Source organism: Salvelinus sp. IW2-2015, linkage group LG20 (assembly GCF_002910315.2).
Source record: "Salvelinus sp. IW2-2015 linkage group LG20, ASM291031v2, whole genome shotgun sequence".
In the NCBI taxonomy this organism is placed as follows: Eukaryota; Metazoa; Chordata; class Actinopteri; order Salmoniformes; family Salmonidae; genus Salvelinus; species Salvelinus sp. IW2-2015.
Window position 1 is genome coordinate 8,821,267 of NC_036860.1, and position 21,179 is coordinate 8,842,445.

A 21,179-nucleotide genomic window follows, 5' to 3' on the forward strand; every position below is an offset into this window, starting at 1 on the left:
GGCCATAACTTATCAGTAATATTCAAACTGCTTTATTTAGCCTATTTTAGTTTGACTATTTCCCATTAACAGACCAGTAAAATAGTTCTGACACACTCTTTTTTGTTCCCTCTAACTGCAATTTTTATTACAGTCCCAGCCTGAACATTGAGAGTTCGATCAGACCCTCGTTTTTTATCTGATGAAAAATGAATGCTCAGCAGTATAAACCAGACGTGCCAAATTTACATTAATGTTGCATCCTTCAAGATACCTTTGGAGTGTGCCATCAGTAACTGTTGCTTTACAATCCATTGCATATGCACTATCGCTACCGTTTCCTGGTTGTCTAAACCTCTAATAGTTCGCCTAATTTCAGTTTATGTGACAAATTAAGTGGTATAGTGTAGAGAATCATTGTCCATTTAAAATATATTTTCGTAACAAAAATATTGTTACTTCGGCTGTTTGAAGCTGATGTGCAAAACAAGTAACAAAAACCAACTTAAGAACAGGAAGGCAATAGAAATAGCTAACTTTGTATTAAATTGGCTGTTTTACTATAATTATACATGTTTACATGATTACACAACTAATATACAAGAAAATGAATTGAATATGGGCTCTCAACATTGATTTCAGAAACAGGGTTTGTGAGCAGCAGATATATCCTTGAGTCATTTTCACTCATGGTGCTTCCCCAGTGTTTAACCCAAAAGGCTCAGACTTTTCTGTTTCCGTCTACGCGTGATGTCATCCGTGTCTCACCGGGCCTTGGCTCCTGCGGACCTGCTCTATCTAGGAGCCAAGGCAAGGCCCTGGTTACTTTGCATGGTCCCGAGTTGCGCAGCTGTCTAAGGCACTGCATCTCAGTGCTAGAGGTGCCACTAAAGACCCTGGTTCAATTCCAGGCTGTATCACAACTGGCTGTGATTGGGAGTCCAATAGGGCGGCGCACAATTGGCCCAGTGTCATTAGGGTTGGCCGGGGTAGGCCGTCATTGTAAATAAAATAAAATTCTTAACTGACTTGCTAGTTAATAAGTTAAATACAAAATAAAAAAATTACATCAAATGGCTAACTGTGAATGTTAACACTTCTCAGAAAGCAACAGTTTGCATGATGCAGTTGCTGATTCTGCTCGATCACACTCCTGATGGAACCAAAATAACACTAGAGCTTACATTAACATGAAACACTGGTGTGGGGGTAAGTTTCAATGGAAAAGCCATTAGTGATGGGTACTTGTTTCCATCGGCTCATTACAGCAGCTGTGATGCTGGTACAGTAGAGATAAGAGTTTTATTGTTAGGTTCCAAAATGGTTGTTTCATTTATTTAGTAGGCCTAGTAGTGTAGTTGTAGTAGAAAGAGTAGTGTGGTAGTATTAGTTGTACTAGTAGTAGAATGACTAAAGTCGACACATTGCTTGGGTATGTTTTGTAGAGTGTAACTGTGTGTGTGAGATTTGCATGTGTGTGTGTGTACAGAACAGTCTCAGATGTGTTGAAAGGGAAGAAGACAAATACATGACTCAGCAGAAAAGTTGGGAAAAGTCACACCTCTCAATGGCTCTGCCGAGACAGCACCTTCTCTTATAACAGGAGGAACTTAGTTCCTTTTTTTATGGCAAGTCGGTCAAAATTACTTCATCTGCTTGTCTTTATTTCTTCTCCTCAGTGGCTCAGGGTTGTCGGCCAACGGAACATGCCAGCATGGTTTTTGCTGAGCATGCTGTAATACCTGTGGGTATTGCTGTCTGCTTGGCCTGGTTTGAACGAGGGTGTGGGTTTCCATGTTTCCATGTGTCTATTGTGTCTGTCTGTTGCAGTAGTGGTTATTGATATGTAGCCTAGTAAAATGGTTGTTCAATCTTTTGTGGGGGGGAAGCTTGTCACGTTCTATGATGATACAGATGATGATATGGACTCAAAGACTTCCAAATGCTGATAATATAAGCTACATTCAAATTCATACCACAATGTTGTAAGCAATTTAAAATATGAACTACATATGCACGCAGCCCTTGTCATGGAACTAATTAACGCTACAGTTTATATCACAGGAGAATCCTCTAACCGACTGAGCAGCCAGAGGAAATCATAGATGCTTACATGGCCTGAGATATGACTCGCAGGATTTACGATAAATATGTCTATTATAACGTACATATTTTTGTTAAATCTGCCGTAATTAAGGTAAACTATGTTTAACGTGAGGAATTGTACTTGGTTACAGATTAAACCGAGATCGAATCTGACACATAAGCACAGGGGCCTCTGAGAGATCAAATTATGTTCAGTCTAGAGGACGCAGAGGCGAAGGGGACTGATGACGGACATATAGATTTACTGTTTCAGTTTCAGGTGGAACCAAAGCCATCAAACAATGTCACAGAATGCAAAATAAAGGCCAGGGCTGGTGCCCACTGCAGTACTTTATTGACACCTCAGCACTCTGCGCAAGACGCTGCCAAGACAGAAGAGGAAGTGAATGGAAAAATCCAGAATGAGACTTCTATTCTTAGTTCTTCAACATGCGTTCAGATAAATCCCTGATACTGCTATGATGATGTACTATTTGACATAGTCATGGCAGAAATGGGAGGCTATAAAAAAAGCCTTAGTCTCATTGGATTTATTCCAAAACGTCTTCAGAAAGGGAACGAGAACGGGAGAATTCAAAACTGTTAATTTGTGACAGTGCAAGATGGAACAGTGCTTGAAAATAATATTGTCATGCAAAAGAATGAAGAGATTAAGGATATATTTTAAGCCCTCCCATCTAAATCCGAATAACAATTAGTGATTGTAAACACCAAATTAGGGCCGTGTCAACATACTTGTCTAATCCCTTATCACCTCTCCACAGTGTAGTCACAGGCCAGCTGGACCCACATGACTGCAACACGTTAAGCTTAACTGACCAACGGGCCAATTGTATGGTGGGTGAAATGGTGTTATATTGTCCCATTACAGCTCCCTGACAACGCCTCCTTGGTCACAGTCATTCTTTCCATCCCTCCGCTCCTCTGGCCCTTCAAGTCAAAAGTCCATCCGAATCATGCTGCTGCAGGCCCTGCTCCACCTAGAGGCTAAAGAGGCAAGACACGCTCTGGCATGTGCTAAAAATTGAGATTTTCACCTTGGGTTTGAAGTTTAAGGTCAGGACGAGTGGGCGATAGCTTTAGATGGAAATTGTGGTGTCCATCTCATGTTGATTAGCGAGGCCATTTATCAGGGTTTTTCTTTTTGGCAACTCACAGAACAGAAATTCTCACTGCCTTATTAGCTATTAACACCAAGAAGTCATTAGGGCTGACAATTTGGATCCGTCTTTGCTTACATATGCAGCACCCCCCCATTGCTGGCTCAGTACACACATTTTTATTTAACTTGAGTATCAGGAAATATTCCAAGATGTGGAAGGCAGCTTTTGTATTGCACTCAACTCCATAAGGGGGGGATAGTAGTGATTATATATTATCGAGCCATTTCCAATCTCCCTTGTCATGCGAAAATCCTAGAATAATTTGTCAACACAAGGCTACATTATTATCCATCTTTAAATTGTGTTCTAATGTTATCAATCCGGATTCAGACCTAAACATAGTACCAACGGCTACGTGCTTGTTGTCGGGTGGGGGTAACGGATTACATGTAAGGGATACAAAAAGCGTAACTGTAATCTGTTACATTACCAGCAAAAAATATTGTATTCAGATTACAGAATACTTTTTGAAAACCTAGATGCTTATTGTTTGGATTACCTTGATTCAGAAGGATGTTTGCGAGTAAAAAAAATCTTCTTGTTTTCTCAATGACATCAATCAGCATTGAAAAAGGCGCAAGTTTAAACTATGTCTTCAATGTTGCGACTGCTGTCGGCATCCAAAGATTGTCCAACATGAATAACGCTTGGAGTAAGGATGACAGCAGTGGTTGTAGTCTACAGTGATTACGGAATATCAATTATTATTGATATCTACATAGCACATTGATGTGAAATTCACACAGCTGCTCTCTCATTTAGCTATTTGCGCCCTTATACAGATTGTGGTTGTGTGGGTGGCTGTTCACAAATCTAAATGTGTATTTGACCCGAATAATGGTGAATTCAAGAAGTTTAAGCTGCCATATCAATCATTGTTTTTGAAACCAGTGGACAGCCAGTGAAAAAATGCGCTCTTGCAACAGCTGCATAGTGCGGATCCGCCTATGATAAAAGTGGGCTTTTATTGCTCATCTATTCATGCTGGATAAAATAAAGAAATATATAGTAGGATCATATGCTCAAACTGCGCACACGTTTGAAAAGACTTAAAGGGGCAATCTGTAGTTGCTACATCCCATTTTGGACCGTATACAAATTATAGTGTATATATACAGTGGGGAGAACAAGTATTTGATACACTGCCGATTTGGCAGCGTTTTCCTACTTAACAAAGCATGTAGAGGTCTGCAAAAAATCCAGAAAATCAATTGTAATGATTTTTAAAGTTAATTAATTAGACATTTTTGGCATGACATAAGTATTTGATACATCAGAAAGCAGAACTTAATATTTGGTACAGAAACCTTTAGGTTTGCAATTACAGAGATCATACGTTTCCTATAAGTTGCTTGACCAGCAGGTTTGCACACCTGCAGCAGGATTTTGCCCACTCCTCCATACAGACGTTCTCCAGATCTCTTCAGGTTTTCGGGCTGTTCGTGGCAAATAACGGGAATTTCAGGCTCCCAAAAGAATTTCTATTGGGTTCAGGTCTGGAGACGGCTAGGCCTCTCCAGACCTTCGAGATGCTTTTAGTGAGCCATCCTTAGTTTGCCCTGCGTGTTGTGTTTGGTCGTTGTCAATGCTGGATAAGACCAGCGCACAGACCCATCCTTCAATGCTCTTACTGGAGGGAAGTGAGGTGTTGTGGCCAAGATCTCCGCGATCGTGGCCCCATCCCTCCCTTCCCTCAATAGACCGGTGCCAGTGCGTCCTGTCCCTTTGCAGAAAAGCATCCCAAGGACTGATGGTTTCAACCTCCATGCTTTCACGGTGGGAATGGTGTTCTTGGGTTGTACTAATCCTTCTCTTCCTCCAAACGGCGAGTGGAGTTTAGAGCAAAAAGCTCTATTTTGTCCATCAGACCACATGACGCTTCTCGATGCCATTCTCCTCTGGATACATGCCAGAATGGTCCAATTGGCAACTTCAGATGGCGCTGGACATCGCGCGGCTTGAGCAGGGGGGACCTGGCGTGCGCTCAGGATTTTAATCATGACGGCGTAGTGTGTTACTAATTGGTTGTCTTTGAGACGTGGTCCCAGCTCTCTTCAGTTCATTGACCGGCCCGTGCCGTGTAGTTCTGGCGATCCTCCTGCCTCATGACATTGAATGCGCCACACGAGGTGATCTTGCATGGAGACCCCAGACCGAGGGTGATTGACCGTCATCTGTGAACTTCTTCCATTTCTAATAATATGCTGCCAACAGTTGTGCCTTCCCACCAAGCGTTGGCATATTGTCTGTAGCCGCATCCAGGCCTTGTGCAGGTCTACAATTTATCCTGATGTCCTTAACAGCTTCTGTGACTTGCGCATTGTGGAAGGTGTGGAGATGTCTGTTGATTGAGTGTGTGGACAGGTTGTCTTGTTATACAGGCAAACGCAGTTCAAACAGGGCAAGTTAAGTAAAGGTATGCACGAAGATGAACAGGAGAGGCTTGTGTAAAAGAAAACTAAAGGTTGTGAGAGCCGGAAATTTCTTAACTGGGTTGGTAGGTGATAAATAACTTAGTCATGCAATAAACAGTCTCAATTAATTACTAAAGATCATACAAGTGATTTTCGGATTTTTGATCCGTCTCTCACAGTTGAAGTGTACCTATGAAAAAGAGATACAGACCTCTACAGTGCTTTGTAAGTAGGAAATACCTGACAAATCGGCAGTGTATCAAATGACTTTGTTCTCCCACTGATATATATAAATGAAAGGCTGGTGAGAGAAATGCCAAGAGTGTGGCAAGCTGTCATCAAGGCCAAAGGGTGGCCTATTTGGAAGAATCTCAAATAATAAAATATATTTTGATTTGTTTAACACATTTTTGGTAACTACATGGTTCCATATGTGTTATTTCATAGTTTTTGATGTCTTCACTATTATTCTACAAAATAGAAAATAGTAAAAAATAAACAAAAACCCTTGATGAGTAGGTGTTCTAAAACTTTTGACCGGTAGAGTATATATCCATTGATTATTGAAGAACATATATTGTAAATGCTCATGAGCTTTAGTTCAATTGTTCACCCTCACGAGAAACCAAAATATAAGCTTGTTTTCTCCAATGTTTTTGTAAACATTGTAAATGTAAACAAACACAGTATAGCCTCTATCATGGTTAAAAACAATAATTGCATCCATAGCTCTGTCTATTAATTCTGAGAAGTGGTTTCATGTTCTAAGAGTGGTTAGGCATTTTCACCAGGCCCTCAGCTTTTTACAAAACAGAGGCCGGGGCGACTATTTTCCTTTATTGTTTGGAGAAAGGGTCTTGGTCAGGGAGGTTGACCAAGACCAGATGGTCACTCTGACAGAGCTTCCAGAGTTCCTCTGTGGAGATGGGAAGAACCTTCCAGAAGACAACATTTCTGCAGCACTCACCAATCAGGCCTTTATCGTAGTGGGTGGCCAGACAAAGCCACTCCTCAGTAAAAGGAATGATCAGTACCGCTTGGAGTTTGGCTAAAAGGCAAAGGACTGCTCAGAACCAATGAGAAGAAAAAAATTCTCTGTGATTGAAAACCAAGATTGAACGTCTTTTGGTCTGAATGCCAAGTCATAGCGCCTGGGAGGAAACAACTGGCACCATTCCCTACGGTGAAGCATGGTGGTGGCAGCATCATACTGTGGGGATGTTTTTGCAGCGGCAAGAACTGGGAGGACTAGTCCAGGATGCGAGAGGAAAGATGAACGGAGTGAAGTAAGGAGAGATCCTTGAATGAAAACATGCTCCGAGCACTCATGACCTTAAACCTGGACGAAGGTTCACCTTCCAAAACCGGACAACAACACTCACGCTAACACAGCCATGACAACGCAGATGTGGCTTTGGGACAAGTTCTCTGAATGTCCTTGAGTGGCCTACCAAGAGCCTGGACTTGAAGGTCTCTCCGATCGAACATCTCTGGAGAAGACCTGAAATAGCTTGTGCGCATGCAACGCTCCCAAATCCAACCTGACAAGAGCTTCAGAGGATCTGCAAGAGAAGATTGGGAGAAACGCCCGGCAAAATAGAGGTGTGGCAAAGCTTGTAGCGTCATACCAAGAAGACGAGGCTGTATATTGCTGGTCAAGGTGCCTTCAATCAAAGTACTGAGTAAAGGTCTGAATACTTATGTAAGATTTGAGTTTAATAAAAAAAGATTTATATTTGCCAAAATAATTAAAACTTGTTTTTTTTGCCTTTGTCATATTGGGGTATTGGCGTGTAGATTGATGAGGGAAATAACAATTTAATCAATTATAGAATAAGTCTGTAACGTAACAAAAGGTGGGTCAAGGGGTCTGAATTCTCTCCGAATGCACTGTATATACAGTAATGTTTGATAATTATTTAATAACAGGGTTTCATCTGAAAAATAGACCTTAGTCTAGTATGACTTCTCTGTCAAAATAAAGGTTAATAATTAATAATATCTACAAGTGGCATGGTTGTAAAAGGTGAAGTCTTTCCAAATACGCGGGTTATGTGGAGGATCTTAGATTGCCCGCTTTATGACCTGTCTCTCCTGTTGAGGATTACTGAATGCAGCCAGGAGATAACAGGGCTTACATTTAGAGAATGATCAGCCCAATTTGAAGATAATGAAAAAAGAAGAAAGACAAAAACAACTCACAGTCTTTGGCTGTGTCTTTTCTGTATGCTCTAACCAAAACAGAGGTAGACACACACACACTTTCTCACAACCTCTCTAACACCCAAATATACCCATTCACACAACGCAAATACAAGGGAACAGGCATACTTAATAAAAAAAAACGTTCACTTCACTGCTTTATTTAGCCTTATTTAGTTTGACTATTTCCCATTGACAGACCAGTAAAATAGTTCTGACACACACTCTTTTTTGTTCCCTCTAACTGCACATTTTATTACAGTCCCAGCCCTGAACATTGAGAGTTCGATCAGACCCCCGGTTTTTTATCTGATGAAAAATGAATGCTCAGCAGTATAAAACCAGACGTGCCAAATTTACATTAATGTTGCATCCTTCAAGATACCTTTGGAGTGTGCACATCAGTAACTGTTGCTTTACAATCCATTGCACTATGCACTATCGCTCCACCGTTTCCTGGTTGCTAAACCTCTAATAGTTCGCCTAATTTCAGTTTATGTGACAAAATAAGCTGGTATAGTGTAGAGAATCATTGTTCCATTTAAAATATATTTTCCGTAACCAAAAATATTGTTACTTCGGCTGTTTGAAAGCTTATGTGCAAAAAAAGTAACAAAAACCAAACTTAAGAACAGGAAGCATAGAATAAGTGCACATAGAACAGATCCACCGCTTCTTAGACTTGCTTTCAAGTAGAATGATAGATCTATAACGACATACTGTATCTATGTGAATTTGGTTGGGTCACCCAAAAAGTTGCATATTGGCACTTTAATGTTTGTCTGTAGTGAACTTGCGTAATACTGTAGATGTTTTGACAGATGTCCTGTATGTGTGACAAATTATTCCACACATTGTTTAATACGCACACACAACACGTAATACAACTTTGTATTAAATTGTGTTACTATTATAAATGTTTTACATGAATTACACAACTAATATACAGAAAATGAATTGAATATGGCTCTCAACATTGATTTCAGAAACAGGGTTTGTWGAGCAGCAGATATATCCTTGAGTCATTTTCACTCATGGTGCATTTCCCCAGTGTTTAACCCAAAAGGCTCAGACTTTTCTGTTTCCGTCTACGCGTGATGTCATCCGTGTCTCACCGGGCCTTGGCTCCTGCGGACCTGCTCTATCTAGGAGCCAAGGCAAGGCCCTGGTTACTTTTCAGCTGGCTCCCGAGTTGCGCAGCTGTCTAAGGCACTGCATCTCAGTGCTAGAGGTGCCACTAAAGACCCTGGTTCAATTCCAGGCTGTATCACAACTGGCTGTGATTGGGAGTCCAATAGGGCGGCGCACAATTGGCCCAGTGTCATTAGGGTTTGGCCGGGGTAGGCCGTCATTGTAAATAAAATAAAATTCTTAACTGACTTGCCTAGTTAAAAAAAGGTTAAATACAAAATAAAAAAATTACATAACAATGGCTAACTGTGAATGTTAACACCTTCTCAGAAAGCAACAGTCTTGCATGATGCAGTTGCTGATTCTGCTCGATCACACTCCTGATGGAACCAAAATAACACTAGAGCTTACATTAACATGAAACACTGGTGTGGGGGTAAGTTTCAATGGAAAAGCACCATTAGTGATGGGGTACAACTTGTTTCCATCGGCTCATTACAGCAGCTGTGATGCTGGTACAGTAGAGATAAGAGTTTTATTGTTAGGTTCCAAAATGGTTGTTTCATTTATTTAGTAGGCCTAGTAGTGTAGTTGTAGTAGAAGAAGTAGTAGTGGTAGTATTAGTTGTACTAGTAGTAGAAATGACTACAGTCGACACATTGCTTGGGTATGTTTGTAAGAGTGTAACTGTGTGTGTGAGAATTTGCATGTGTGTGTGTGTACAGAACAGTCTCAGATGTGTTGAAAGGGAAGAAGACAAATACATGACTCAGCAGAAAAGTTGGGAAAAGTCACACCTCTCAAATGGCTCTGCCGAGACAGCACCTTCTCTTATAACAGAAAGAGGAACTTAGTTCCCTTTTTTTTATGGCAAGTCGGTCAAAATTAGCTTCATCTGCTTGTCTTTACTTCTCACTTCACCCCAAGTGGCCTCAGGGTTGTCGGCCAACGGACAAATTGCCTGCCAGCATGGTTTTTGCTGAGCATGCTGTAATACCTGTTGGGTATTGCTGTCTGCTTGGCCTGGTTTGAACGAGGGTGTGGGTTTCCATGTTTCCATGTCCGTCTATTGTAGTCTGTCTGTTGCAGTAGTGGTTATTGATATGTAGCCTAGTAAAATGGGTTGTTCAATCCTTTTGTGGGGGGAGAAGCTTGTCACGTTCTATGATGATACAAGACTGATGATTGAAGACCTCAAAGACTTCCAAATGTACAGTATATAAGCTACATTCAAATTCATACCACAATGTTGTAAGCAATTTAAAATATGAACTACATATGCACGCAGCCCTTGTCATGGAACTAATTAACGCTACAGTTTTATCACAGGAGAATCCTCTAACCGACTGAGCAGCCAGAGGAAATCATAGATGCTTACATGGCCTGAGATATGACCTCAGCAGATTTACGATAAATATGTCTATTTATAAACGTACATATTTTTGTTAAATCTGCCGTAATTAAAGGTAAACTATGTTTAACGTGAGGAATTGTACTTGGTTACAGATTAAACCGAGATCCGAATCTGACACATAAGCACAYGGGGCCTCTGAGAGATCAAATTATGTTCAGTCTAACCGGCAGGACGCAGAGGCGTAAGGGGACTGATGACGGACATATAGATTTACTGTTTCAGTTTCAGGTGGAAGCCAAAGCCATCAAACAATGTCACAGAATGCCAAAATAAAGGCCAGGGCCTGGTGCCCACTGCAGTACTTTATTGACACCTCAGCACTCTGCGCAAGACGCTGCCAAGACAAGGAAACAAACCAGGAAGTGAATGGAAAAATCCAGAATGAGACTTCTATTCTTAGTTCTTCAACATGCGTTCAGATAAATCCCTGATACTGCTATGATGATGTACTATTTGACATAGTCATGGCAGAAATGGGAGGCTATAAAAAAAGCCTTAGTCTCATTGGATTTATTCCAAAACGTCTTCAGAAAGGGAACGAGAACGGGAGAATTCAAAACTGTTAATTTGTGACAGTGCAAGATGGAACAGTGCCTTGAAAATAATACTTGTCATGCAAAAGAATGAGAAGAAATTAAGGATATATTTTTAAGCCCTCCCCATCTAAATCCGAATAACAATTAGTGATTGTAAACACCAAATTAGGGCCGATGTCAACATACTTGTCTAATCCCTTATCACCTCTCCACAGTGTAGTCACAGGCCAGCTGGACCCACAATGCACTGCAACACGTTAAGCTTAACTGACCAACGGGCCAATTGTATGTGTGGGTGAAATGGTGTTATATTGTCCCATTACAGCTCCCTGACACGCCTCCTTGGTCACAGTCATTCTTTCCATCCCTCCGCTCCTCTGGCCCTTCAAGTCAAAAGTCCATCCGAATCATGCTGCTGCAGGCCCTGCTCCACCTAGAGGCTAAAGAGGGCAAAGACACGCTCTGGCATGTGCTAAAAATTGAGATTTTCACCTTGGGTTTGAAGGTTTAAGGTCAGGACGAGTGGGCGATAGCTTTAGATGGAAATTGTGGTGTCCATCTCATGTTTGATTAGCAAGGGCATTTTATCAGGGTTTTTCTTTTTGGCAACTCACAGAAACAGAAATTCTCACTGCCTTATTAGCTATTAACACCAAGAAGTCATTAGGGGCTGACAATTTGGATCCGTCTTTGCTTACATATGCAGCACCCCCCCATTGCTGGCTCAGTAACACACATTTTTTATTTAACTTGAGTATCAGGAAATATTCCAAAAGTGTGGAAGGCAGCTTTTGTATTGCCACTCAACTCCATAAGGGCGGGGATAGTAGTGATCTCGATAATTATCGAGCCATTTCCAATCTCCCTTGTCATGCGAAAATCCTAGAATAATTTGTCAACAAACAGCTACATTATTATCCATCTTTAAATTGTGTTCTTAATGTTAATCAATCCGGATTCAGACCTAAACATAGTACCACTACGGCTACCGTGCTTGTTGTCAGGGCTGGGGAGTAACGGATTACATGTAAGGGATACAAAAAAACGGTAACTGTAATCTGTTACATTACCAGCAAAAATATTGTMATCAGATTACAGATACTTTTGAAAAACTAGATGATTACTTGTTGGATTACCTTGAAATTCAGAAAGGATGTTTGCGAGTAAAAAAAATCTTCTTTGTTTTCTCAATGACATTCAAATCAGCATTGAAAAAAGGCGCAAGTTTAAACTATGTCTTCCAATGTTGCGACTGCTGTCGGCATCCAAAGATTGTCCAACATGAATAAACGCTTGGAGGTAAGGATGACAGCAGTGGTGTAGTCTACAGTGATACGGATATCACTTATTATTGATATCTACATAGCACATTGATGTGAATCACACAGCTGCTCTCTCATTTAGCTATTTGCGCCTTACAGATTGTGGTTGGTGTGGGTGGCTGTTCACAAATCTAAATGTGTATTTGAACCGAATAATGGCTGAATTCAAGAAGTTTAAGCTGCCTATCAATCATTGTTTTTGAAACCAGTGGACAGCCAGTGAAAAATGCGCTCTTGCAACAGCTGCATAGTGCGGATCCCAGCCTATGGAATAAAAGTGGGGCTTTTATTGCTCAATCTAATTCATGCTGATAAAATAAAGAAATATATAGTGGACATATGCTCAAACTCGCACACGTTTGAAAGACTTAAAGGGGCAATCTGTAGTTGCTACATCCATTTTTGGACGTATACAAATTATATGTATATATATATACAGTGGGGAGAACAAGTATTTGATACACTGCCGATTTTGCAGGTTTTCCTACTTACAAAGCATGTAGAGGTCTGCAAAAATCCAGAAAATCACATTGTATGATTTTTAAGTAATTAATTAGCATTTTATTGCATGACATAAGTATTTGATACATCAGAAAAGCAGAACTTAATATTTGGTACAGAAACCTTTGTTTGCAATTACAGAGATCATACGTTTCCTATAGTTCTTGACCAGGTTTGCACACACTGCAGCAGGGATTTTGGCCCACTCCTCCATACAGACCTTCTCCAGATCCTTCAGGTTTTGGGGCTGTCGCTGGGCAATACGGACTTTCAGCTCCCTCCAAAGATTTTCTATTGGGTTCAGGTCTGGAGACTGGCTAGGCCTCTCCAGGACCTTCAGATGCTTCTTACGGAGCCACTCCTTAGTTKCCCTGGCTGTGTGTGTCTCGGGTCGTTGTCATGCTGGAAGACCCAGCCACGACCCATCTTCAATGCTCTTACTGAGGGAAGGAGGTTGTTGGCCAAGATCTCGCAATACGTGGCCCCATCCATCCTTCCCTCAATACGGTGCAGTCGTCCTGTCCCCTTTGCAGAAAAGCATCCCCAAAGAATGATGTTTCCACCTCCATGCTTCACGGTTGGGATGGTGTTCTTGGGGTTGTACTAAATTCCTTCTTCTTCCCTCCAAACACGGCGAGTGGAGTTTACACGCAAAAAAAGCTTCCATGACGGCGTAGTGTGTTACTAATGGTTTTCTTTGAGACTGTGGTCCCAGCTCTCTTCAGGTCATTGACCAGGCCTGCCGTGTAGTTCTGGGCTGATCCCTCACCTTCCTCGTGATCATTGATGCCCACGAGGTGAGATCTTGCATGGAGCCCAGACCGAGGGTGATTGACCGTCATCTTGAACTTCTTCCATTTTCTAATAATTGCGTCAACAGTTGTTGCCTTCCACCAAGCTGCTTGCCTAATGTCCTGTAGCCCTCCCAGCCTTGTGCAGGTCTACAATTTTATCCCTGATGTCCTTACACAGTTCTCTGGTCTTGGCCATTGTGGAGAGGTTGGAGTCTGTTTTGATTGAGTGTGTGGACAGGTGTCTTTTATACAGGCAACGCGTTCAAACAGGGGCAGTTAAGAAAGGTAATGAACGAAGAACAGGAGGGCTTCTTAAAGAAAAACTAACAGGTCTGTGAGAGCCGGAATTCTTACTGGTTGGTAGGTGATAAATACTTATGTCATGCAATAAACAATGCAATTAATTACTTAAAAATCATACAATGTGATTTTCTGGATTTTAGATTCCGTCTCTCACAGTTGAAGTGTACCTATGATAAAAAATTACAGACCTCTACATGCTTTGTAAGTAGGAAAACCTGCAAAATCGGCAGTGTATCAAATACTTGTTCTCCCCACTGTATATATATAATGAAGCTGGTGAGAGAATGCCAAGAGTGTGCAAAGCTGTCATCAAGGCAAAGGGTGGCTATTTGAAGAATCTCAAATATAAAATATATTTTGATTTGTTTAACACATTTTTGGTAACTACATGGTTCCATATGTGTTATTTCATAGTTTTGATGTCTTCACTATTATTCTACAAAATAGAAAATAGTAAAAATAAACAAAAACCCTTGAATGAGTAGGTGTTCTAAAACTTTTGACCGGTAGAGTATATATCCATTGATTATTGAAGAACATATATTGTAAATGCCTCATGAGCTTAGTTCAATTGTCACCCTCAACGAGAACCCAAAATATAAGCTTGTTTTTCTCCAATGTTTGTAAACATTGTAAATGTAAACAAACACAGTATAGCCTCATATCATGGTTAAAACAATAATTGCATCCATAGCTCTGTCTATTAATCTGAGAGTGGTTTCATTTCTAAGAGTGGTTACATTTCACCAGGCCCTCAGCTTTTTACCAAAACAGAGGCGGGGCGACTATTTTCTTATTGTTTGGAGAAGGGTCTTGGTCAGGGAGGTGACCAAGAACCAGATGGTCACTCTGACAGAGCTCCAGAGTTCCTCTGTGGAGATGGGAGAACCTTCCAGAAGGACAACAATTTCTGYAGCACTCCACCAATCAGGCCTTTATCGTAGTGTGGCCAGACAGAAGCCACTCCTCAGTAAAAGGCAAATGACAGTCCGCTTGGAGTTTGCTAAAAGGCAAAAGGACTCTCAGGACTCTCAGACCATGAGAAGAAAAAATTCTCTGTGATGAAACCAAGATTGAACTCTTTGGTCTGAATGCCAAGCATCACGYCTGGAGGAAACCTGGCACCATCCCTACGGTGAAGCATGGTGGTGGCAGCATCATACTGTGGGGATGTTTTTCAGCGGCAAGAACTGGGAGACTAGTCAGGATCGAGAGGAAAGATGAACGGAGTGAAGTACGGAGAGATCCTTGATGAAAACATGCTCCAGAGCACTCATGACCTTAACCTGGGACGAAGGTTCACCTTCCAACCGGACAACAACCCTTAGCACACAGCCATGACAACGCAGGAGTGGCTTTGGGACAAGTCTCTGAATGTCCTTGAGTGGCCTAACCAGAGCCTGGACTTGAAGGTCTCTCCGATCGAACATCTCTGGAGAGACCTGAAAATAGCTGTGCAGCAACGCTCCCCATCCAACCTGACAGAGCTTCAGAGGATCTGCAGAGAAGATTGGGAGAAACGCCCCAAATAGAGGTGTGCCAAGCTTGTAGCGTCATACCCAAGAAGACGAGGCTGTAATTGCTGCCAAAGGTGCTTCAACAAAGTACTGAGTAAAAGGTCTGAATACTTATGTAAATTTGAGTTTAAAAAAAAGATATATTTGCAAAAATATCTACAAACTTGTTTTTGCTTTGTCATATTGGGGTATTGCGTGTAGATTGATGAGGGAAAATAACAATTTAATCAATTATAGAATAAGTCTGTAACGTAACAAAAGGTGGAAAAAGTCAAGGGGTCTGAATTCTCTCCGAATGCACTGTATATACAGTATGTTTGATATATTTATACAGGGTTCATCTGAAAAATAGACCTTAGTCTCAGTATGACTTCTCTGTCAAAATAAAGGTCTAATAATAATAATATCTACAAGTGGCATGGTTGTAAAAGGTGAATCTTTCCAAAAGCGCGGGTATGTGGAGGATCTTAGATTGCCGCGATGACCCTGTCTCTCCCTGTTGAGGATTAACTGATGCCAGCCAGGAGATACCAGGGCTACATTTAGCAGAATGATCCAGCCCATTTGAGATAATGAAAAAGAAGAAAGACAAAAACAACTCACAGTCTTTGGCTGTGTCCTTTTCTGTATGCTCTAACCAAAACAGAGGTAGAGGCTTGGTAATGTACTGTAGGTAGGCGATRTTCTCTCACTCACACAGAGAGTGGGCCTATTTAGAAAAACACTGCCACAGTGATGCTATTGCTTATGTATCAATCACTGCACTTAATCCCCCTATCATACATAACTGTACTAAATACACATTGGCTTACGGTGTGTTTGTAGGTAACAGAGATAAATAATTACATTGGGATGCGAGGGAGGCCATCCTACAGAGTTTTTGTAACTGTGAGGCCTGAAGCTAATTATAGTACAGTATATGACAGGAACAGCTGATTTACCTTTATGACAACATTGCAGCAAAGTATAGGCTGTAACATAACACTAATATCTGTGCAGTGTGTGACAATCACACACRAATTCTTCCTTATKTATTGCCATAATGAATGAACACTACCAATGGTGTAAAGTACTTAAGTAAAAATACTTTAAAGTACTACTTAAGTAGTTTTTTGGGGTATCTGTACTTTACTTACCAATTTATATTTTTTACTACTTTTACTTTTACTCCACTACATTCCTAAAGAAAATAATATACTTTTTACTCCTTACATTTTCCCTGACACCCAAAAGTATATTTTGAATGCTTAGCAGGTCAGGAAAATTGTCTAATTCACACACTTATCGAGAGAACATCCCTGGTTATCGCTACTGCCTCTGATCTGGCAGACTCACTAAACACAAAATGCTTTGTTTGTAAATGATATCTGAGTGTTGAACTGTGCCCTGCCTGTCTGTAAATTAAAAAAACCAGAAAATCGTGTCGTCTGGTTTGGTTAACACAAGGAATTGTTTTGTGATTTATACTTTTACTTTTGATACTTAAGGACATCTAAAACCAAATACTTTTAGACTTTTACTCAAGTAGTATTTTACTGGGTGACTTTAACTTTTACTTGAGTCATTTTCTTTTAAGGTATCTCTACCTTTACCCAAGTATGTTACATCTGCTCCTGCCACGCCCTCTACTGCTCATTCTGTAACTCCTTGACTTTGCGCCACTCCCCCAGTGCCCTCTCCCTCTGTGTGTGTGATTGTGTGGGCTGGAGACAGGTGTGCTGGAGTCAGAGCAGATCCCCACCAGCTGCAATCTGTTCCATAATCAAGACCTCTACAAATACTCAGTCCTGCCACTTCCACACTGCCAGATCGTAATCTTTGCTCAGTCAGGCTACAGTTCTAGCCGTTTGTTACTATTTAGAGCCTGTTGTGCCTGTTTTCCTTGCCTGACACAGTTTCCCTCTCCGCTACAGTTCTAGCAGGATAAAGAATACAAATATAGTTAACATTATAGCAGCAGCATACGTGGTTGGAGAGTGGGTGGGTGCGTGGTGGTGAGTCCCTTTAGAAAGTATTCACACTTTTTCCACATTTTGTTGTGTTACAAAGTGGGATTAAAATGCATTTAATTGTCTTTTTTCTTGTCAACGATCTACACAAAATACTCATGTCAAAGTGGAAGACTAATTCTAMATTTGGTAGTGATTACAGCTGTGAGTCTCTAAGAGCTTTGCACACCTGGATTATACAATATTTGCACATTCTTAAAAAAAATTCAAGCTTTATGAAATTAGTGATCATTGCTAGACAGCCATTTTCAAGTCTTGCTAGAGGTTTTAAAGACGATTTATTAAGTCAAAACTGTAACTAGGCCACTCAGGAACATTCAATGTCATCTTGGTAAGCAACTCCAGTGTACAGTATATTTGACTTTGGGTTATTGTCCTGCAGAAAGGTGAATTTGTCTCCTAGTGTCTGTTGGAAAGAAGACTAAACCAGGTGTTCCTCTAGGATGTTGCCTGTGCTTAGCTTTATTCCATWAATTTTTATAATTAAAWRACTCCCTAGTCCTTGCCAAGCATACCCATAACATGATGCAGCCACCACTATGCTTGAAAATATGAAGAGTAGTACTCAGTGATGTGTTGGATTTGCCACAAACATAACACTTTGTATTAATTTCTTTGTCACACCTTTTGCAGTTTTACTTTAGTGCCTTATGGCAAACGGRATGGACGTTTTTAAATATTGTTATTCTGTTGATCCATCCTCAGTTTTCTCCTATTACCGCCATTAAACTCTGAAACTTTGTAGTGACTGAGTGTATTGATACACTAACCAAATGTCACGGCCTGGCCATAGAGAGGCTTTTATTCTCTATTTTGGTTAGGCCAGGGTGTGACAATGGTGGGCATTCTAGTTTCTTTATTTCTATGTTTTCTATTTCTTTGTGTTTGGCTGGGTGTTGTTCTCAATCAGAGGCAGCTGTCTATCGTTGTCTCTGATTGAGAACCATACTTAGGTTGCCCTTTTTTCCACCTGTCTTTGTGGGAAGTTGACTTTGTTTAGGGCACATAGCCTGTAGCTTCRCGGTTTGTTTTTATAGTGTTTATTGTTTTGTTCGGCGTCATTTTTATTCAAWAAAGGAAAATGTACGCTCAGCACGCTGCACCTTGGTCCACTTCCTTCAACAGCCGTGACACCAAAGTGTAATAAATAACTTCACCATTCTCAAAGGGATGTTCAATGTCTGCTTTTATTTTATGTTTTACCCATCTACCAACAGGTGCCATTTTCTGCAAGGCATTGGAAAACCTACCTGGTGTTAATGGTTGAATCTGTGTTTGAAATGTGTGGGGTACAGAGATGATTTTTGAATGACAACCTCATGTTTCAACAGTATTATTGCACACAAAGTGAGTCGATGCAACTTATGTGACTGGTTAAGCATATTTTTTACTCCTGAACTTATTTAGCTGGCCCTAACAAAGGGGTTGCATACTGACTCAATACATTAAAGCTTTAAATTTCTTATTAATTTGTTAAAATTTCGAAAACATCATTCCAATTTGACATTATGGGGTATTGTGTGTAGGTMATTTACAAAAAGCTAAATGTAATCGTTTTTCAATTCACAATAACAAAATGTGTAAACGGTCAAGTGGTGTGAATACTTTCTGAAGGCACATGAGTGTATGTGAGTGGGTGAGTCTGTGTGTGTGTGCAAGAGTGTCAGTTTAGGTGTGTGTGGGCGGAGACCTGTGAGTATGCATACAGTTCTTGGTGGGGGTGGGCATCTATTGTCTATCTGTTTAAAATTCTCATTGCTTGGGGGTAGAAGCTGTCTCGGAGCCTGTTGGTCCGAGACCTGATACTTTGGTTCCGCCTACCGGACGCAAGCAGAGAGAACAGTCCATGGCAGGGGTGACAGAAGACCCCAGACCCCTGAAAAATGTCCAACGACTCCAGTCGTTGGACATTTTTCAGGCCTTCATCAGACACTGCTTGGAGTGTATGTCCTGAATGGGTGGGAGCTCGATGTGCTGGGGTCTTCTGCACCACTCTCTGTAGGGCCTTGCGGACGAGGGTGGTGCAGTTGCCATACCAGGAAGTGGTGCAGCCARTCAAGATGCTCTCAATGGTGCATCTGTTGAAGATCTGAGGGGCCTTGCCAAATCTCTTTAGCCCCCTGAGGGTGAAGAGGCAGTGTCGCCCCTTCACGACTGTGCCGATGTGAGAGGAACATGTTAAGTTATCAGTGATGGGGATACAGAATAACTTATAGCGCTTGACCCTCTCCTTTCCATTCCACTCTGTCGGTGTGGATGGTGGTGCCCCCTTTTCACAATCAGCTCCTTGGTATTGCTGACGTTAATATGGAGATTTTTGCCCTGGCACCACTCTGCCAGGTCTCTGACCTCCTCTCTGTAGGCTGTCTCATCACTGTCGGTGATCAGGTCCACTACCGCCGTGTCATCAGCAAACTTGATGATGGAGTTGGCCACCCAGTCATGGGTGAACAGGGAGTAAAGGAGGGGACTAAGGACACACTAAGTACATAACTAAGTGTTGTGGGTCAGCGTGGCGGAGGTGTTGTTACCTACCCTCACCAGCTGGGGGCGTCCCGTCAGCAAGTCCAGGATTCAGTTGCAGAGGGAGGTGTTCAGTCCCTGGGTCCCAATCTTGGTGATGAGCTTGGAGGGGACTATAGTGTTGAACACTGAGCTGTAGTCAATGAACAGCATTCTCGCATAGGTATTTCCCCTCTTGTCTAGGTGGGTGAGCGCAGTGTGGATTGCAATTAAAACTGAACAAAAATATAAACGTAAAGTGATGGTCCCATGTTTCATGAGCTGAAATAAAAGATCCCAGAAATGTTCCATATGCACAACATTTTGTGCAAAAGTTGTTTACATCCACGGTAGTGAGCATTTCTCCCTTGCCAAGATAATCCATCCACCTGACAGGTGTTGAATATCAAGAAGCTGATTTAACAAGATCATTACACAGGTGCACCTTGTGCTGGGGACAATAAAAGGCCTCTCTAAAATGTTTTTTCATACAACACAATGCCACAGATGTCTTAAGTTTTGAGGGAGCGTGGAATTGGCATGCTGACCGCAGGAATGTCCACCAGAGCTGTTGTGAGAGAATTGAACGTTAATTTCTCTACCATAACCCGCCTCCAACGTCATTTTAGAGAATTTGGCAGTATGTCCAACCAACCGGTGTCATGAGGGCGAGCGGTTTGCTGATGTCAACGTTGTGAACAGAGTGCCCCATGGTGGCGGTAGGGTTTTGGTAAGGGCAGGCAGGCATAAGCTAAGGACAACGAACACAATTGCATTTTATTGATGGCAATTTGAATGCACAGAGATACTGTGATAAGATCCCGAGGCCCATTGTTGTGCCATTCATCCGTTGCCATCATCTCGTAGGACTTTACCTTATTCCTTTAGTCTTTTTGCACTTACATTACATAAGTGTACATAAGTGTAGCAAAGCACTCTTTACCAGTTCAAACAGCCCCAATCAGCCTTCTTAGTAAACTTTTGACATTTTCTTTGACCAGATACAATGTTATTTCACTGTAAATAGATTAACAACAGACTTTCAGCATGCTTATAGTGAAGGGTACTCAATATGTACGGCACTGACAAAAAGAACTGATGATTGGCTGAAAGAAATTGATAATAAGAAGATTGTGGGAGCTGTATTGTTAGACTTTTGATATTTTTTATCATAATCTGTTGCTGAAAAAATGTATATGTTATGGATTTACATCCTCTGCCATATTAATGATTGAGAGCTACCTATCTAATAGAACACAGAGGGGTTTATTTAATGGAATCCTCTC